Source organism: Anser cygnoides, chromosome 2 (genome assembly GCF_040182565.1).
Source record: "Anser cygnoides isolate HZ-2024a breed goose chromosome 2, Taihu_goose_T2T_genome, whole genome shotgun sequence".
Lineage (NCBI taxonomy): Eukaryota > Metazoa > Chordata > Aves > Anseriformes > Anatidae > Anser > Anser cygnoides.
In genome coordinates this window covers 11,625,275-11,643,238 of record NC_089874.1, presented here as the reverse complement: position 1 = coordinate 11,643,238, position 17,964 = coordinate 11,625,275, and the positions used below count along the sequence as shown (strand labels likewise).

The 17,964-nt window shown below is 47.5% G+C and overlaps 1 protein-coding gene across 2 annotated transcripts in view; it reads left to right on the top strand.

Moving 5' to 3' along the window:
- The first annotated feature begins 738 nt into the window (after positions 1-738).
- LARP4B (La ribonucleoprotein 4B) overlaps positions 739-17,964 on the top strand; it is a 57,570-nt gene continuing 40,344 nt past the window's right edge. The window contains exon 1 of one of the 2 annotated variants that reach the window (XM_066991466.1): positions 739-1,177. The gene's annotated coding sequence lies outside the window, so the exon portion shown is untranslated. Of the gene's footprint in view, positions 1,178-1,364; positions 1,385-17,964 lie in introns of those variants that run through there. The other variant, XM_066991467.1, reaches the window with a different exon arrangement.

Genomic DNA, 17,964 nt, shown 5'->3' with positions numbered 1-17,964 from the left:
GCCTCTTCTCACAGGTAACCAGTGATAGGACTAGAGGGAATGGCCTCAAGTTGCGCCAGGGGAGGTTCAGGTTGGAAATGAGGAGACATTTCTTCTCAGAAAGAGCAGTCAGGCGTTGGGACGGGTTGCCCAAGGAGGTGGTGGAGTCACCGTCCCTGGGGGTGTTCAAGGAGAGGTTGGGCATGGCGCTCAGGGACATGGTTTAGTGGGTGACATTGGTGGTAGGGGGATGGTTGGACCAGGTGATATTGGAGGGCTTTTTTACACTTTATTATTTCAGGGTTCTGTGACTGTGCAGCACTCCGAGGGGCAGCCCCTATAACGGCGGGCAGGCCCTTGCACCCCCCCGGCTTTGCGCCAGGAGCCCTCAGGGGCCGACCGCTGAACCCCGAGGCGGGGCCCGGCCTCCGCTGCCGGGCCCCCCCCCCCAGCCCCCAGCAACGCCGCCCGCGGCTACGGCGGCCGCGCGGCCCCAAACCTCCTGGGCGCGCGCGGCGGGGCGGGGCGGGGCGGGGCGGGGCGGGGCGGGGCGGGTGCCGCGCGGGGCGTCCCTCGGAGGGGAGGGGGCGGGGGAGGGGGCAGCTCCCCCTCCGCCAATCCGGCCGCGCCGCCGCCGGCCCCGCGCGCCCGCCGCCCGCCGCCGCCGCCCAATCCCTTCCGCCGGCGGAAGGCGGGACTTCCGCCGGGAGCCGGAAGCGGGTCTCTCATGCGAGCGGGTGCTTGAGGCTCGGCTCGGAGACGTCGCGGGCCCCGCCGCCGCCGCGTCCTTCCTCCTCCTCCTCCTCCTCCTCCTTCCTCCTCCTCCTCCGCTCCTTCCTCTCCTCCTCCCCCTCCTCCTCCTCCTCCGCGCCCCCCGCCCGCCGCCGCCCGCTGCCGGCCCCGCCCCGCGCTCCGCTTCTCCTCCTCCTCCTCCTCCTCCTCCTCCTCCTCCTCCTCCTCCTCCTCCTCCTCCCGGCGGCGGCGGCGGCGGCGGCGCAGCGGCAGCCACGCACGGACAGGCCCCGGCCCGGCGCCGCTCAGCGACAGGGCCCCGGCGGCGGCGGCGGCCGGCCGGCTGCGTCCCCCCCCCCTCCCTCCGGTCCCCGTCCCTTCCCCTGCCCCGCCGCGCCCGGCCCCTGCTGCTCTCCTCATCGTAACCCGGCCAGGCCCGGCCGCAGGGCGGCGGCGGCTGTGACAGGTGAGCGCCCGGCTCCTCCCCGGGAGGCCTCTGCGGGGAGCGGCGGGGCCGCGGGCACCCCCCCGCCCCCCCTTCCCCCCCCCCCCCCCCCCCGCCTGCTGGGGAAGCCGCCATCTTCCCACCCGAGGCGGCTCCCGGGGGAGCGGGAGGAGGAGGAGGAGAGGAAGAGGAGGAGGGAGGCCGGCTCCGGGCCGTGCTGCCGCCGGGGTAGGGCCAGGCGCCGCCCCGGCTTCGCTCCACTCGGGGTCCTTCGGAGGGAAGGGGAGCAGCGGGCCCTGGGGGGGGGGGGGGGGGGGGGAAGGGGAACGGGGAGCCGTTGGGCTGGGGGGGGAGCCGCGGGCTCGGGGCCGCGAACCTCCGGGACGCGGAGCCCTGACCCGCAGGAGCACAGCCGGAGCGCTTCGGCAGCAGGCACCCCGCCGGCCCCACGGACTTCTCAGAGCCGCGTCCCGAGGAGGCGAACGGGGGGTGCAGGTTGCAGAGCGGCGCTCGCAGCAGCAGCCGGTGCGCAGACGGTGTTTGGTGCCCCCCCCCCCCCCCCCCCCCGGATCGTGTCGCTGGGTGCCTCAGCCGGGTTGTTTTCACTCTCGGTTTCAGTTTGTGCAGATGCTCGAAATTACTACAGGGCTCTGTCCGCAGCTTAAACAGATGCGCGCTTGCCAAACAATGTTGTCCAAGGTTCCTCTGCGGCAGATAAGTATAATTATTTATGTTCTGTAGGTGAGGGAATTGAGGCGGCGTGGTTAACGCTTTGCCCGTGGCCACGCAGGGAGAGTTGGTTTCAAAACCACTGTTTAAACTTGAGTCACGGTTGGGGTAAAACCATGGGAATTCCGGCTGGCAGTGCTGCGCCTCGTCTCTGGCCTAGTTTTGTTGGCCACCGCCTGAACCCTCAATAAAATAGCAATAGGGAGCTCCCTAAAGTGCTGCCTCAGGATCCTGATCGAAAAGCTGTAATCTTTCACGTGGCTTCATTTTCATGTAAATGTGATCGGGTTTTAGAGGACTGGGTCATTTTTAAAAAGGTCAGAGCGTGTTTTGTGCTTTTTCTTTCAACTTGCTGGGATTTCACAACTCGAGGGTTTTGATTCCCATCTGGTAACTTTTTATCAGTTGAACTTTCACTTGTTTCCTGCTGACTTGTAAGCAGTTCTTCAAGTTAATTCTGGAGATAGGAAACTAATCAGCTTATTCACCCCAGCAATTAGGGTGATATTGATATTTTCTATTAGATGTTCTGTGTTGTGGCGAGGGAGGGAGATGGCAACGCTATGTCCTCATAAAGCAAATATAGGAAATGGCATGTATGTTATACATAATGTTTCTAAATAATTTGATTTTCCTTCTGTTGCCGTGTGTATGGATATGCTGTTTGTATGAGAAGCCCAAATTACTGTTGTGTTTAATTGATGTTATATTCAGGCAAAAAAAAAAAAGTAATATTCTTTGTTGACACTGAAATGCAAGGTTTGGCTAAATGAGTTGGTAGGAAACATTTGACCTCTTGAATGTTCCTAGACAAGTGATTGCATGTTTTCCTTGTATATAATTGGGGCCTTAATTGCACATAATGTTCGGGATTAGGCTGAGTTTTTTCCCGTGTAATTCTTTGTTTTTGTTAAGTGTTTACACGCGGATGCCCTAAAGGGATGAGGGGGTCAGCACGAGCTGTTCTACCTTGGGTGCTTTTTTTTGGCTTGCTCTGATGCAAATACACACACAGAAAGGTACGGCTGACTTGTAGACGATAATATATATGTTCAGGTATGCGGCTGGAACTTAAATCTGGTTCAGTACAGGGCAAGATGGAGGATCAGTAACTGAAGGCAATCGTGGGGACTTTGGGATTTTGATTTTTGCTTTTTTTTTTTTTTTTACAGACGTGTGGTAAACTGTATGGGCAATCTCCTGCTTTGATGTTTAACTTCAAGTGAAATTAACTACCTGGCTTATTTCATTGAAATGCAAAAGAAATGCAGCTTACCTCTGTGTAAGCTACATGTGCCGTGGAGATCTCTTGCTGCATTTCATACTAAGTCTCGGATCCGGCGGTGGCTTTGGCTTTAAGTTGGTTGTGAGCTTCACTGGCAGGGTAACGCAAACTTTCTTTAAATATTTAGTGTGTTACCTACCAAAAGGCACATGCTAGACACAGAAAAGGCGTACTTCTAACCATGGTGCATGGCAAATCTAAAGTGACAGCTGAAAGGCAGCAAGAAAGAAGTTACAAAGAACAAGGTAATAGGGAGTAAATGTCTTCCATTAGCTTATTTTTTTTTAACCAGGTGGCTTTCTGGCCCCTCAGTGCTAACAGTATTTAATTCCACGGTTCTTAGATACATTTCAGACTTCCACAGTCATGTGAGGTAATGGCTAAGCTATACAAATGAGCACCTAGAGCACTTGATTGAAGTTTTTTGTGTCTGTGTTGGAAGGGTAGGTGTATTCAAGGGCCCCGGCCTTACCGACCTTCCTGAAGAGGAGCCGCCTTGTCTTGGAGATCTTCTGTGAAAGCAGGTGCAGAGGTGGCTGTGGAGGTAGCTAACAAATGCAGTGTCGAGAAGGCTGTCCCTGGCACAGAGAAAAAAGCAGAAGAGACCAGGTGAAGAAGGCAAAGTAACGTGGTTTCAGGCTTTGGAAGTGCGATTTTTGTGTGTACACATTGATGTGAGAGGGACTGCTTTATGGTGGAAGGTCCTTGTTCTGTCAAAAATGTGGTCTGCCTAGCGTTTTGTTCCTTTAAGCATTTACTAGAATATGGCATTTTTAGGTGACAAGTTTGTGTAACTCTTAAAAATAACTCTGTATGGAATTGGTGGTACTACACTGACTTCAGTCTTACAACTCTTGTAGCTTGCGTTCAGAATGGGCACACAGGTACCAGCGGGAAAGGAAGGATGTTACAACATAGGACGTTGTAAGGAAGAAAATTAACCCCTCCCCTGGGAGTTTTGTAAGAGGCAATAGCATGTGGAGAGATGCGTAGAAGATGAGTAAAAGCTACTCATGTAGTAAAAGGCCCAGGAAAGGCATCTGAGCAATGCTGTTCCCTAAGCAAATCCTGCTCATGCTGAATCTAACTTTTTATGAGGTATATCTAACTTAATCACTGCAGTTCAGACAAAACGAGAACTAGCCAGTTGGATAGATTCTCATAAGGTCAGCAGATTAGGGAGGGGAAGATGATGTAAAAACGTACATTTTGGAATAATTCTTGTTTTATGTGATATCCTGAAAAAGAAAATAAAAGCAATATACTGGGTCAAAAATACCCACTGAAAATGCTGTAAAGCAGAACTTCTCCAAGGCATTACAAATGCCTTTCTTATATGTGTTAAATTTGAGGCAAGCGAGTATGTCATGAGTCAAACGTGAAAATAGAGCTTCTGAAGCACTTTACGAATATAAATAAAAATATAAATCTGAATATAAAACTCGGTGACATTTCAGCTGGTCAGTAAGTCATTGGGTGCTGTACAGGTTGGATAATTGAAGCAGCCCCATTTCTATTACAACAATCGGTGGGGTTTTTTTAAGAATATACTGGTTTTGTCTGACTGGCTCACGCTAAACAAAAATTATCTTAAAAATACGGAGTTTGCGGAACTTGTTGGCCACGGAGACTAGCAGTTGGTTTCTGTAGCACCCATTCATTTAACCTTAGCCCGGTTCCACAAAGCAGCGTAAGAGAGAGGCAGATTCAGAGAGTTGGTTCACAGCTGATACATCAAAAGTTTTGGTGACAGAGCCGAGAATACTTTGTTTTCATCGGTCTCCCACCTTTGTGTGCTCCCTGCAGGTTGCTGTTGCGTGCCCTGTCCCGGGGAGAGCGGCTTCCCCTCGCTCAGGAAGGCGGTGCTGCAGGGCAGCGCCTGCCGAGAGCGGGGCGCTTCGGAGCACCTCCATTAGGCGTGACTGTAACGCGGGGTAATTTTGCGATTAGGATAGCCGTGACAGCGTTGTGTGATGCGTGCTGCTGCTGCAGGTATTTTGTGTCTGGCTATGTGTTTCAGGAACGGCAATTAACTCCAAAATTGGAAGTCTGACGGGGTTGCTAATATGTGGCCAGCTACTTAGCCTAGAACATTGCAGGGAATTGGGGAAACGCTGTTTTGACGCCCTGATGAATCACCGATTTCTTTGAGCCTTAATCTTTTCTAACACTCATTTACCGTGGAGGGCTGGGCTATGCATATTCTGGATCCTGTCAGTCCAGCTCCGTAATGGGGAGCTGAGTGATGTAATACCAAAGGAATCACTCGTTCATAAGCTCAATGGATTGCCGCCTCTGCGCTTCCAGCAGCTCTTGGTGCTCGCATCAGGCTGTTGGCATGTAAGGAGCCGGTGGCCCCGAGACTGTGTCCTGCAGTGGAGGTTTATTCTGGATTGCCTTTATGTGCTTGCAGGCATCTCTGATTCGGTACGCGTGTGCTTGAGGCCGCAGGAGCTGTGCACGAGGTTCGGTTCTGGCCTGGCGCACGCAGACATCGGTGCATCCGTCTGGCGTGGTGGCCTGTGATGAGTGGGACCCAGAATTGTGTTGCCTCTTAGGGACATCTTCCTAAAAGTCTCTACCACGGCTAAAACTGCACCCAGACAGCAGTGTAACGACTTCAGAGAGGCACCCGCAGCTGCTGTCAGTAGTTCACACAGAACTTCGGGAACGTCGTGTGTTTGGAGCGTAGCTGCAGAGCGTAGTTACTTTATCTGAGGCTCGCTCTTCAGGCTGTGCTGGGCTTTTTGCACGTCAGCTGAAGTACTGTCTCTCTAAACTTGACTTTGAGATATCCCACGTTTTCTTGCACAAGTATCAGGTATTTGCTCTTTGCTTAGATTAATTCTCCTTTGATTTCATGCTGGTTCCTCCCTGCTAGCCTCTGCAGATAAGTGACAATGGGGAAGTATTGATGCTTTATCGAAGGTCTTCCTAAGATAGATCCCACCCCCCAGTAAGGGGGTTGCAGGCTTACTTGACAAAATTGTAGCCTGCTGTTATTCCCTGAAAGTGTTTCTTGGTATTTCTCTGCAGACCTGCCATCCTGCCTCTATTTTCAAGTATTTTATTGTCACAGGGTGTCAGCGATCCGACAGGGAGTCTCGAGAAACAAAATGTTACCCAAACAGTAATTGTGTCGAGGAAAAAAAAATATTTAACCGTTTGATAAAACTGGCATGTCGGAAACTCGGTGAAATGCTTGAGCAGCCTTACAGTGCAGCCTGGTGCCAGCCGTACGGGTTTGTTTGCTGGCAGTGCTGGTATGCACAAGCGTATTTTTACAGGTTGTGATGCTGTCACAGGTTGCCCCACAACAGGGCCTTACTCTGACTGTTGTTCAAACAAGGAACTGGTGAATCAACAGGCCAATGTCCAAAGCACCTCGCTTTTTCATACCCCGACTCCGGAGGTTTCTGCTCAAGTCTTTTGATGTGTTCAGCTGGCTTCTGACTCGTGTTCCAGGAGTCAGAAAAACCAGAGCAAAACTGTGTGGTGCATCAGGGCACAGTTACTTTGAGCGCTGAGTATCAGAGCTTAGGAAAGAGCTGCCTGTATATGCAGAATTCACAGTCTGAGCTCGGAGTTTCATTCCCATTCGGTGTTGTTGCCGCCTGCTAGATAGGGACAGAAAATGATCAACATGTTGCTGTTTAAAGCAGCAAGGCAAACAGTTTGGGCAAAATAGCGCTGCCTCTGTTGGAGCGTCTCCAAGATCGTAGGTCTGTGCTCCTGTTCCTGCTTAAAGCTTGCCCGATATTTTCTTAATACATGTCTGTAAGACTTAGCGGGGATTCTCTTTATCAACCTGCTGCAGTTGAGTTCACAGTGCACTTTGTTTTGGGTATACTTTTCTTAATTAATGCCATGTATTTTTACTGCTTGAATTCAAGATACCAGTGGAATTTTTAGGAGGGTCTTTGCTCAGGTATTTTGATTCGCGTGAAAGTGTAATTGTCCTTAAATCCAAGCTCCAGTACTGGAACAGTCCATCCTTTAACAGTGAGTCAAAACCTGAATTACCAGTAGTTTTGATTACAGTGATACTCTGAAAAGGTGGGGTGCTCTAACTTTGAACCCAGCAGGTGATAGTCTTTCATGGAGTGTTTTAAAAGTAAGCAAAAGTTGCTTCTGATTTCAGTAAAGCTCGTAATGGAGGATGGTAGCTTCTTTCAAAAGAGGAAGTAATGCTAAAATGACTGGATTATTTGGGTTAAACTCTATTTCTGGCAAAGAGGTTAATGAAATAATTGGCAAAAACATCAGCTTCCTCTTAGTATTACAAAGCCTTACATGACGCTTCTTCTGCAGGTAGCTTCACTTCACTTTACGTTTGGTCCTGGGCATGTTTCAGAACTTTAACATGTTTTATGTCACCTGAAACATATAAGTCACCTGAAACATATAAGTCACCTGAAAACAAACACACAAACCCCAAAGCCAGAGGGAAGCTCGTCCTGGGTTGTATGTTTTGCAGGACAGCTGTTTGTTAACATAACCCTTGCATACTCGAGGATTGTTGTATACATTCCTGTTGGAAGAAAACTTGTATTGCACCTTTTAGTACTGTAATTGTCGCTGTTGTGTTTGGTTCCACATATGTCTCCCACCTGGACTTTCAAGCAGGTATAGACTCTTTTCTGTCTAACTTTTCCCAGACTGTTCTGACCAAAGCTGTGCTGTGAGAGCACCGCAGCAGCTGTCCCATCGGCACGCCAGATCTGTTTGGGAGTCCTAGATCTGCTTGCGTTTGAATCCGAGCTCCTTGCTTTAAGATTTCGCCTTCCCTGCATTAGGCGTTCATTGTGCGTTTCAAGAATGTGATGATAAAGAACTTAAGCACAGCTTCAAAGCCTATTTGCTGTCTTTTTTTTTTTGTGCTTTGAATTACTCTTTAAGTGCCCTAGAAGCTCTTAATGCAGTGTTTGACCTCCACTTCCTTAAGCACGGCGCTGATTGCAGACTTGAAACGTGAAATCCAAATAAAAGCAATATGGTTATTCGAGGATGATAAGCCTTTTAAGACGTGTAAAAGAACGTCAGACTTCTAACCTCACCCTTGGAACTACCCTAAATATTAACCTCAGTGCTTCGAGCGATGTTTTTGCACTTTCATCATGACAAACTGCATCTTCCTCTGCAAACTTCTGGGCTTTTCTAGAAATCAGCAGATCTGTAAGGAATAGTCATTTCCTTTACCTTGGGGAACTGCGCTGCCTAGAGCCACCAACAGATTTTTAGCAGTGTGTGTGTGTCTGTTGGCGACTTTCTGGTTAGCAGCACAGAGAAGTATGCGGAAAACTAAAGGATCGTATTGGTAAATCAGGAGGAGGAACATCCTGTAGTTGAAACAAGGAAGTTCGTTGTTCCCAGCATTGCTAAACTGCCTCTCTTCATGCACAGCCCTTAGCCTGTTTCCTCTAAGTAAGTGCTGAAGCAGTTGGTCCTCTGACATGTGTCATCTCCCGAAGGTTTAGCTGCTTTGAAGAATTCAGCAAGGCCAAGTAGCTGCTGCATCGTAGCTTTAAACGCGTGCAGCTGCTAGCAAGGTACCACAGGCGCTCCAGTTGTTTTGTGAAATAAACAATTTATAAAACCGCGGGTCCGTTTATGGTGAGGCTGCCCTGCCGAGTTGCCGAGGAGGTTGGTAGCCAGCAAAGTTCAGAATCTTACATTTTCCAGTCCACATTGGGAATCGGCCTCGATGCTAAACTGAAAATTGCCTCTCATGACAAAAGCGCAACCGTTTTTGTAAACTTCCCTGCTGCACGTGAGCTCTCAGCATAGCTCGTGGTTGCTTCCTTCAGTTGTGGAATAGGAAGATTAATCTCTCCCACTTCCCTTCAGCAGATAGTTTAAAAGAAAAAAATAACCCTCAATTAAATGAGAGCAAGGCAGCTATGTTTGGAGGGAAGGTTAGCAAGGAAAATACATTATTATGCATGATAGTATCTTTGCGTAGTAATTTTTCAGCTGTGCATGAGAAGATACGATCGAACAAGACAGACTTAGGATCCCGAGTGCCCCAGTAAACTCACCTCCTGGAAATAAGGTGTGTCAAAGTGAAGAACTGTAGGTTACAGGAAAAATGCCTGAGAAGCCTTTCACGTGGCTTTTTTGGATAGTCACATTGATCTCCTCGTCAGGGTGTTGTCTGTGGGAAGGAGTAACTTGGGCTGAGTGCGAGTTCTTGTAAAGTTTCTCTAAGTAAATGGGAGTTTGTTACCATCCGGTGTTCTGCAAATGCCTATTTAGAAATAGTACAGAAATGAAAAGCAGTATTTTCTGAAATGCCTCGCCGCTAGCAGACAGCAGCTCCTGCCCCATCTACTCCAGGTCAAGCTGTAATTTTCTTCCCAGTTCGGCTCCCGGCTGCCAGTCAGTTGTCGTGGTCTTCTGCTTTCTGTGTGCACAGAGGCGTTGTGCAACTGTCAATTCATGTGACCTCGGCGCAGATGAGCAAAGTGGGTGATGGAAGCTGGTGAGGAATTCGATGAGGTTTCGCATTTGATGGTGCTAAACTTCGGAAATGTATTTCTGTGATGCTTTCCTAACGTTTGCATTAAAAAAATACATAATTTCTGCATCAGTGAACAGTGGTACAACACAAAAAGCCTGGAGCTGGTAGGCGTAAACATTTCTAAAGTTCTTGAGAAGCTTTAACTTTCAGAGAAGGATGCATTTAGCCTATAAAAGATCCCGCCAAAGCATCTACAGTGTTTCTGTAGTAGGGAGACAATTTTAGCAGTTACAAGTATTTCTGTTAGTTAAAGTACCAACACATTTCCTTTGTATTTCCTGATTTTTTGCAAATGAGTATTTGCAGATGCGTGTTCCAGCACTCCGGGCACCGCGTGGACACGGGCTGATGCCTCGTGGTGTAGCCAAGTGTAGCAGGTGAATGCGGATGGATGGGAGCATCACGAGAAATTAACGAGTAGTGTGTGAGTACAGCATGCGCTGCCTGGGCTTTGATTAAAGCCTCATCGGTGGGGTTCTCTTGTCTGCGTGTCCATATATTTAAAAAATCGCATGGAAGGAGGGAGCTTTCACCACGTTTTACAGCTTCCGTTAATCCACGTTGAGCAGGAATGGCTTTTATTTCCTAGTTCAGGCCGTTATATATGCGGGCTGTTTTAGAGGACTATTTGCAAAGTTAGCCTCCCTCTGTGGTCAGGCTCCTTTAACATGCGTGGTCTCATCCCGCGGCTTGGGAGCAGAGGTGCTGCTTTGTAGGCCAGTAGCAGCAGCAAAGAGATGGGCCTGCCCTGCTAACTTCATTCAGTGCAGCAGCGCTGGGTTAGCAGCGCTCTGCTGATGGAGATGGTTCCTTGGGGAGCAGGAGGAAAGGACCAGTAATGGTGTCAGTCGTTCAGCTTGGGCTCTGTCTCCTCCACCACGCTGCTGGTGGTGCCAGAAGTAGCAGCGCGTGTGTGCAGTCACTGTGCAGGTCTCTGGTCAGCTCCTTGTGGGAAGGAGCTCGCTCAGATCTGTTGCATCTCTGGTCTTGCTGCTGCTTGCCATCCTGGATAAATAAGAAGAGAGACCAGGGCTGGGAGGTAGGGTGGAGGTCAAACGCTCCTGAACTGAACTGAGGGCAAGCGAGGGAGTGTTTGAATGGAAAATCCTACCTTCAGGTACTTCCCCGAAGTGCTTGAGTGTCACGTTCGTGATCTCCTTCCTGAGAAAGAGCTAAGACCTCTCTCCTGGAGTGTGAGATGTCTTCTGCTTTCGGTAGGCCTTGGTAATGAGTGTAGTGTTGGTGATTCTCCAGCTGAAAACATCAGCTGATACTTTTTATCTGCTTACTCCAGAGAATGGGTTTGAGGAGCACTGCGATGGCAGCTGCTTTATGCCAAGGTGGCATTCCACCTCTCTGCAAATTGTCACAGCGTGGCTGAGCTACCGACAAATTGAACTCTGCCGTCTGAGGGTTGCTGAAATAATGCACAATAGGAGAGTGAAGAGTTTATTTTAATTAGGTCTGGAATGTTTTTGAAATCGTCATCTGATTTAAAAAAAAAAAAATACCCTATCTGACATGCAGTCGTTATAATGGAAATGAAATATGCGTCTGTATGGATAACCTGCAGGGTGTGTGCTGTTAGTCCACTTAAGGTGAAGAAAACAAGCTTGTGGCTTCGTGATGGATGTGCTGCATGCAGCAACTCCGGTTAATTAATACTTTGGGGTTTATAATGTTATGTGCTTCAGTCTGCAGGCAGGAAAGTGCTGCTTCAGATCTGAAAATTGAGAACAGGCTGTAAGCAAACTGAAACTGCTCCTGACACAATGTCACTTGTCTTCGGGGCACGTGGTGTTCTTATCAGGAACGAAAGCTTCTTCCCAGTAGGCTATTCCCGATTTGGTGGGTGCTCCTAAGCGTTCTTAAATGGCAGGATTTCTTAGCTTGTATACCGTGAAGTCCGTGGTGTGTTGTGTTACGACGAGGACGTGTTCCGCAGGTCTGTTACTCTTCTGGGAGTGATGTTCAGGTGTGCACGGGATAGTACCTGCATGTAAACCTTTCTTGGTGCGCGAGAGGCCAGCAGAAATTGTGATCCCTTTCGGTAGAGTAAAGGGATTTCCTTTCCAGTGTGTGTATTTGAAATCTAGCGCTTGGAAGGCTAGACTTGAAAATGATAACCGGGACTGTTGGCTGGTCAGGGTCATCCCCTCACCTTCCGTGGGCTGGCACACTTTCTTCTTACTGTCTGGGATTGAGCGGGTGCAAAAGGCTCCAACTTTCTGCCCTTCCCCCCCATTTCTCTTGCTTGTGACTGCCAGACCTTTCCGTATACCTCTGCACAGAGCACTTATTCACTAGTATCAGGTTTCTTTGGTAATCTGTCACCTTTGTTCGGTAACTTATTGCTCGGTATCTCTCGGACAGCTAATTACTGTTAACGATCTGAATTTCTAGACTTGCAGAGTAATCAGTTCTGCGCGCAGCGCCATTGCCTGTGTTTGTGTGCGAGTCGGGATCAGGAAGCTTAGCCCGGGATGAGATTGCAAATCGCTCACGAAGCCCAGCACAGAAACGTTTGGTAGGCCTTGAAATAAGGAGACTCGGTGTTCCCTTCGCATGGCAAAGTTAACTCGTGCTCTTGAAATTTGAACCATTCTTAGAGGAGCAGCTACACCTGAAGAGATCATTACTGGAATCGCGGAATAGTTTTGGAAGCTATCGGCTGCCTAAAGAACAGAAACAACAAAAACCTGGGAAGCGGAGGCAGCAGCTCTAAACCCTCGGAGCAAGTGTTTGCTGTTGCAGAACGTTTTAAAGAGAGTACAGCACTAAAATGTAGGTGGCCTTCTGGTGCAGTGTGTCGTTAAGACGCGGTGCCACATGGGTTTTAAAATGCCTCATGTCTGCCAAGTAAGTACCCAGGTGTGGGGTCACCTGCCACGCGTATGTACGTGTTCCTCGTCAAAACCCCAATTTCTGCGTTGTTCTGGGTGCTTCCCGGGGAGTGGTTGGGCGCAGGCAATTTTCTCGTCAGGAAGGAAAAATGAAGAGAATCCGCTGGTACTTCTCAGGTTTTTTGAAACCTAACCTCCCCGTAGTCGTGCTGGCACTTGCCCTGGCTGCGTGCATGTTCCGAAGCCTTCCTCTGGCAGGCTCTGATAACGTCTGGGCATGTGGTCAAACTGGGTGAAACTTTCAACTTTTTCCCCCTACTGTGGAGTTAATTAGCAGTTAAACAAATCGGGAGCCGTGTGCTGATTTTTAAAGTAGTGTATCCAATATTTAACTTCTGCGGACACACGCTGTGACTAAATATTTATGTCGCGTCAGCTCTGTAATTGCTGTTGGGTAACATGGAGTTTACAACTTATGTAGACGTGATGGTGATTGCACAGAGCGCCGCTGACAAATGGTTCTTTTTTTGGTGTTGTTGGGCTTTTGAATGTCCACTGTGGTAATGTAACCACCGCACAGTGTATCTTCTTTTAAATAATACTGCCCTTTGAATGATGTATCGCTTTTCCCATCTGCTGCTCGGAGGAGATTGATTGCCCGTTTTGGAAGGAAATACGTGAACCTGACATCTAGGTAAGAGTTGCGTCACGGGCTTTCTGTGGGGACCATCACAACGATGGAGCTTTGTGTGGTTATTTATCTTCAAAACAGTGCCGTTGGGCCCATGCAGAGGGATGATGGTGCTGCTCTGGCATTAACAGCTGGAGTCTTTCTTTGGAAGTCTTTTAAAACAGCCCTCTGATTAAAAACGGCAGGCTCCAATTTGTAATGCTTTTCAGTGCTGAGGTGGAGGGAAACCTGCAGCCATTAAGGAGTTGGATTCACCAGGTTTTGTTGGTGCTCTATAAGCAGCTTTACTTGGAGTGAGAGTGCAATATGCCAGGAGTTGACCACATATTTCTTGGGTATTCAAAACACTCATGAGACAAGCAAGAAAACAAAACAAAACAAAAAAGTAAACTTAACCAGTAGGTAGTGTGTTAAACTGGTGACATATTTTTGGAAGAGGCATGTGTTGTTTCTCCTATCAACTATGAAGTCTTAACTACAAATGCTGTTCAGACTCTCCTAGCTCATAGGAATATGAGACAGTGTCATGGCAAATTAGGAAAGTGATTTTGGAGGTTAAATACTGTTTTTCCATCCTCTGTTAAATACCTGGCTTCTGCATTCAAGCCCGTCATAGAGTTCATGCTGTTACGTAGCTAACCCAGTGATCAGTATGTTTCGGGTGTTTCTTGCTGCAGGAAGCCAGTTATGTGATGTATTTGGCAGGTGCCGGAGCTCTCTTCAAAGCTGAAGTCGGTGGTAGTTGTGCTTGCTTCTCCTGATCCTCATGGATGCTCTCAGGAGGGTGTGAAAGACGGTGAGAAAGCGTGCTGTGTGCCAGCGGAAGCAGGGCTTCTGGCCGGCAACTGGCAGGTTGTTATGAGGCGTAAGTTGAGAAGTGCACCTCTGTTTTGAAAACATTTAATGCTTTCTCATGTTCCTGGAAGCGTATTTCTGCATTATTAGCCTTGTGAAAAGTTTATCTTAATCTGTGTTTAAAGTTTCGAAAACGTTTGTGAGGAAGAGTTGCGCGCACAGCCGGGCTCAAATCTGGTTTTGTTTTTTTTTTTTGCCTGCTGGAAGAGCGGTGAAAAGATCTTTTATTCTAGTGAGCTTTTTTGTTTTATGGTGTTGCTGTTTGCAGTGTGAAAGTTAGTTGTCAGCGCTTGCATTTGTAAATCTCTTTTTAAGGGCTGATTACACTGGGCTGAAAGTTGGCAGGCAAGATCTCAGCCCTAGAGCATTGTTTTGGGTTTTGCATGTTTTTAAATAACAGATCTATCTGACCGGTCTGATTGAGGGAATGCACGCTGCTACTCATACCTTTGTAACTCTAGGCAGCAAAACAGCCTACATAACAGCGTGCTTTGAATATGAATTAGAGAAATTAGAGGCGACTAATGGAGGCGGAGGTGTGGGGGGATCGGGAGCTGCACTCAAGGGAGGTTTTGGGGGATTTGAGGGGGCGCAGTAGTGGCTGCGTAACGACTCGGGAGATGTCTTGGGAGATGTTGGCAAGGTTGTGGTGTACGTGGATGTGGTGTGTTTGTGCATAAATACCTTCGGATGGTTGAACATTAACTCTGCCAGTGCTGTAAGATACCTCAGCCCGAGCTAACGTGCGGTGTAAAGGTTAGCCTGATGTTGGCACTCCACTGACACGCACGTGTGGCCGGCGTATGAGCGCAGCCCCAGCCGCGGTTGGCCTGGCACCCAGACAAGGGCGATCGCGTGGTTGTGCGCGCTGCCTCTGTAGGTGTCCCGTGGACACTGTGGGATCTTCCGGAATGACAGTTCTTACAACAAGGGGCATGCGGCTTCGTAGAGAATCACGTCGACGGCTTTTCAGAAAACTTGGTGAAGATGGTTGTGATGTTTCGGAGGGAGACCAGTTCAGCAGAGGCTGAAATGCCTGCCGTCGGTGCGGCTCGGTCCCTGCTGAGAATATTCTTGTAGCTCCTCAGATCAAGCACTGCTACCAGGTGCCTACAGGGACAGCTTCTGTACAAGTACCTGTAAAGAGTTACTGCGCTCATTGTGTCTTCGCTCTAATGAGGAAACAGCCGCATTAACGCGTGGTTTCCCCTTCCTGTTGCAATTACCAGTCTAGCAGACCAGGTAGGGTTACAGTTTGGGGAGTAATAAGGACTTCATGGCTGAATGTTCTGGGAATTTTGTTGTTGTCTTTGAAGAAATTTGTTTTCACCTGTATTTTAATCTTTTGGGGCTAAGTGTCTTGCCTGCTTACAAACCAAGTCCAAACTGCTTTGGAGAAGCTGAGGGAAAAGCCATTCAGCTTCTCTCGGATTAGGCAATTCTGAAAATGAGTATTTGCATGTCTCAAGAGTTCGTTTGCTCTTCACATAATAGACCTGACGTTGTTCAACTTGACTTATTATTCTGTGGTGATCAAACAGCAAGGCAGAAGGAAAAGTAATGATGTAGTGTACATATTTACAGAATTGAAATGAGATATAAGAATGAAATCATAATGGGGTACTTCCAAATCAAATCATAAATCCAGCCATTCTGTAGGCTACATGACAAGACATAATTCATAGAAGACATGGATTTTTTTTGTGAATCTGCTTCCTATAGACTAAGAATATTATTTAAAAGATTGCATGCCTATGACGATTTTTCTTGTTTTTAAATAATTTGAGTGAAAAAAATACCTCTGACAGCTCAGTGTTGTGCCATAGGGAATGCTCTGTCTGTCCCAAAGCGCTCTGCTGACCTGCATTTTTCTTGTCTCCTACTTAATGGGGCAGTATGTATTTATGCAAAGATATGGTTTAGCAATCAGCTAGCCAGTGTATCTGTTAAAGTGGTGGGCAAGGTAACTGCTTAATGGAATTAAAAACTTTATTGCTGTATTAAAATGCCACGTTGAACTTGTGAATTTGACCATTAAACTACAAGAGAGGATAAACTCTTCAGAACTATAAATCCTTATCTGTAGTTGCTGGTACTGCCAAATACTGGCTGGTTCTGCAAATAAGCTTGTGTGTAAAGGTATTTATAACAATACCAGTATTAATGAATAGCATGCTAAAAACATCCTGCCAGTAGCCTTTAACATCTGGTGTTGTTTTTTTCTTTTTAATTCCTATTTTTTCCCTTCTCTATGAAATAGCACTGCTTTTTTCCACGAGCACTTTGTTCTCTGACATGACAGTCATGGAAGCTGCTGTATTACAGCTTTTATGCTTCAAGAGACTGGCGAGTGGAAAAGTGCATGCAACTAACTTCCCAGAACAGGCCGGCACGTGAAGTTGTACTGAAGCACAGCCCAACAGATGGGATTTTGCAGCAGAGCACTTGCCGTCCTGCAGACTTCAAGCAGTGTGGACTACTAAAGGAAGAAGGCTGCAGGATGTTTCAGTATGGTTTACCCATTTGTAGAAAGGCAATAGCTGGGCTTTGTTAAAAGCATAGGACTTAAAAGGCAGGTTGAACATCCTTTAAAACAGATTATAATATTTCATTTGTTTTGAGAAATGTTTTGATCCTTAATGGTGGAAATGCGACTTAGCAACAATGCAAATCCCATACATTTATTAATGTAACTCTTTGTGAGGTCAGTGGATTTGTTGTGATGTCTATCTCAACAAATATGTGCGCTAATGAGAATAATTATTAGTCTGAGCAATCCAAACAAAGTTACCTAGAGCTTCAATCTAGGCCTAGTCCGTGATAAGGGTCTTGTGTAATCTCATCTGAAGGGCTTCTGGAAAGCAATAGAATGCTGTACTGTTCTTCTTGCAACTTCAGACTGCTCGGGCAAGCCACCAGTAATGTGAACGTTGCAGGCATCTGTTATCTATCAAGCTGGCTAACAACTAGTCTACCCTCAGCCTAAATTAATGATTTAGCTGAATATTTTGTGCTCGATGGCCAGTCAGCAAATGCTTTAAAGAGCATATGTGTAGTGGAACTTTACTCTTGTTTGTTAGAATCACATGTTCCTGGCTGTTTTCCTTCCACAATCCGTGGATTTACAAAGTGCAGGCGCTTACATGACATACTGGAGGGTGGAAGAGATTGCGGTGTGACTGGGGACGAGCTGAGCCTAGGAGGGAAATGGGGATGTATGAGATCAGCAGGTGGCATAGAGGGATGCAACGAGTACCGTGGCATTGATTCGGGAATCACCGTGCAGAGGAGATAATGTCATAACTGACTGAAACACAGCAGTGTTTTCTGTAGGGCTTACCTTGTGGATGAGGACTAACGTGCATGCTTGAGGTTAGGATGAGCAGCAATGTGGTTTATGTAGAGTGAATATAAAATGCATAATAAGTTTTGTGCTGTTCTTATATTAAAAAAAAAAATCCATAATTTTAAAGGAAGTGGTTTTAGCCTCTTAAAGTTAACAGGAGCTTCCGGCAAGAAGCTTGGACACCTGTAGCGTTACTGTGCATACAGCTTCCCATGCGGGGGTTTGGATGACGTAGGATCATGCTACTTAGTAGTTTTTGAAGAATGGTTTTCATCCTGAGGATGATTTTTCTTTATTTTCTAAAAGACAAGCATCCCAAATTAATTCCAGACTTTCTCCTGTGAAGGCTCTATGTATGTTTGTATGTGTGGGTCAATATAGTCTTTTATTTCCTCTTTGTTTGCTTTTCGTGTCAAATTCATTTCTCCTCTACTTGAATAGCTTTTAGTCCCAGATGAGAGGCAGAGTGTTCAAAAACACAGAACAAGCTTCTGGGTGTTTGAACAGTGACATAGTGCATGTGTTTCTGTTGAAAACAT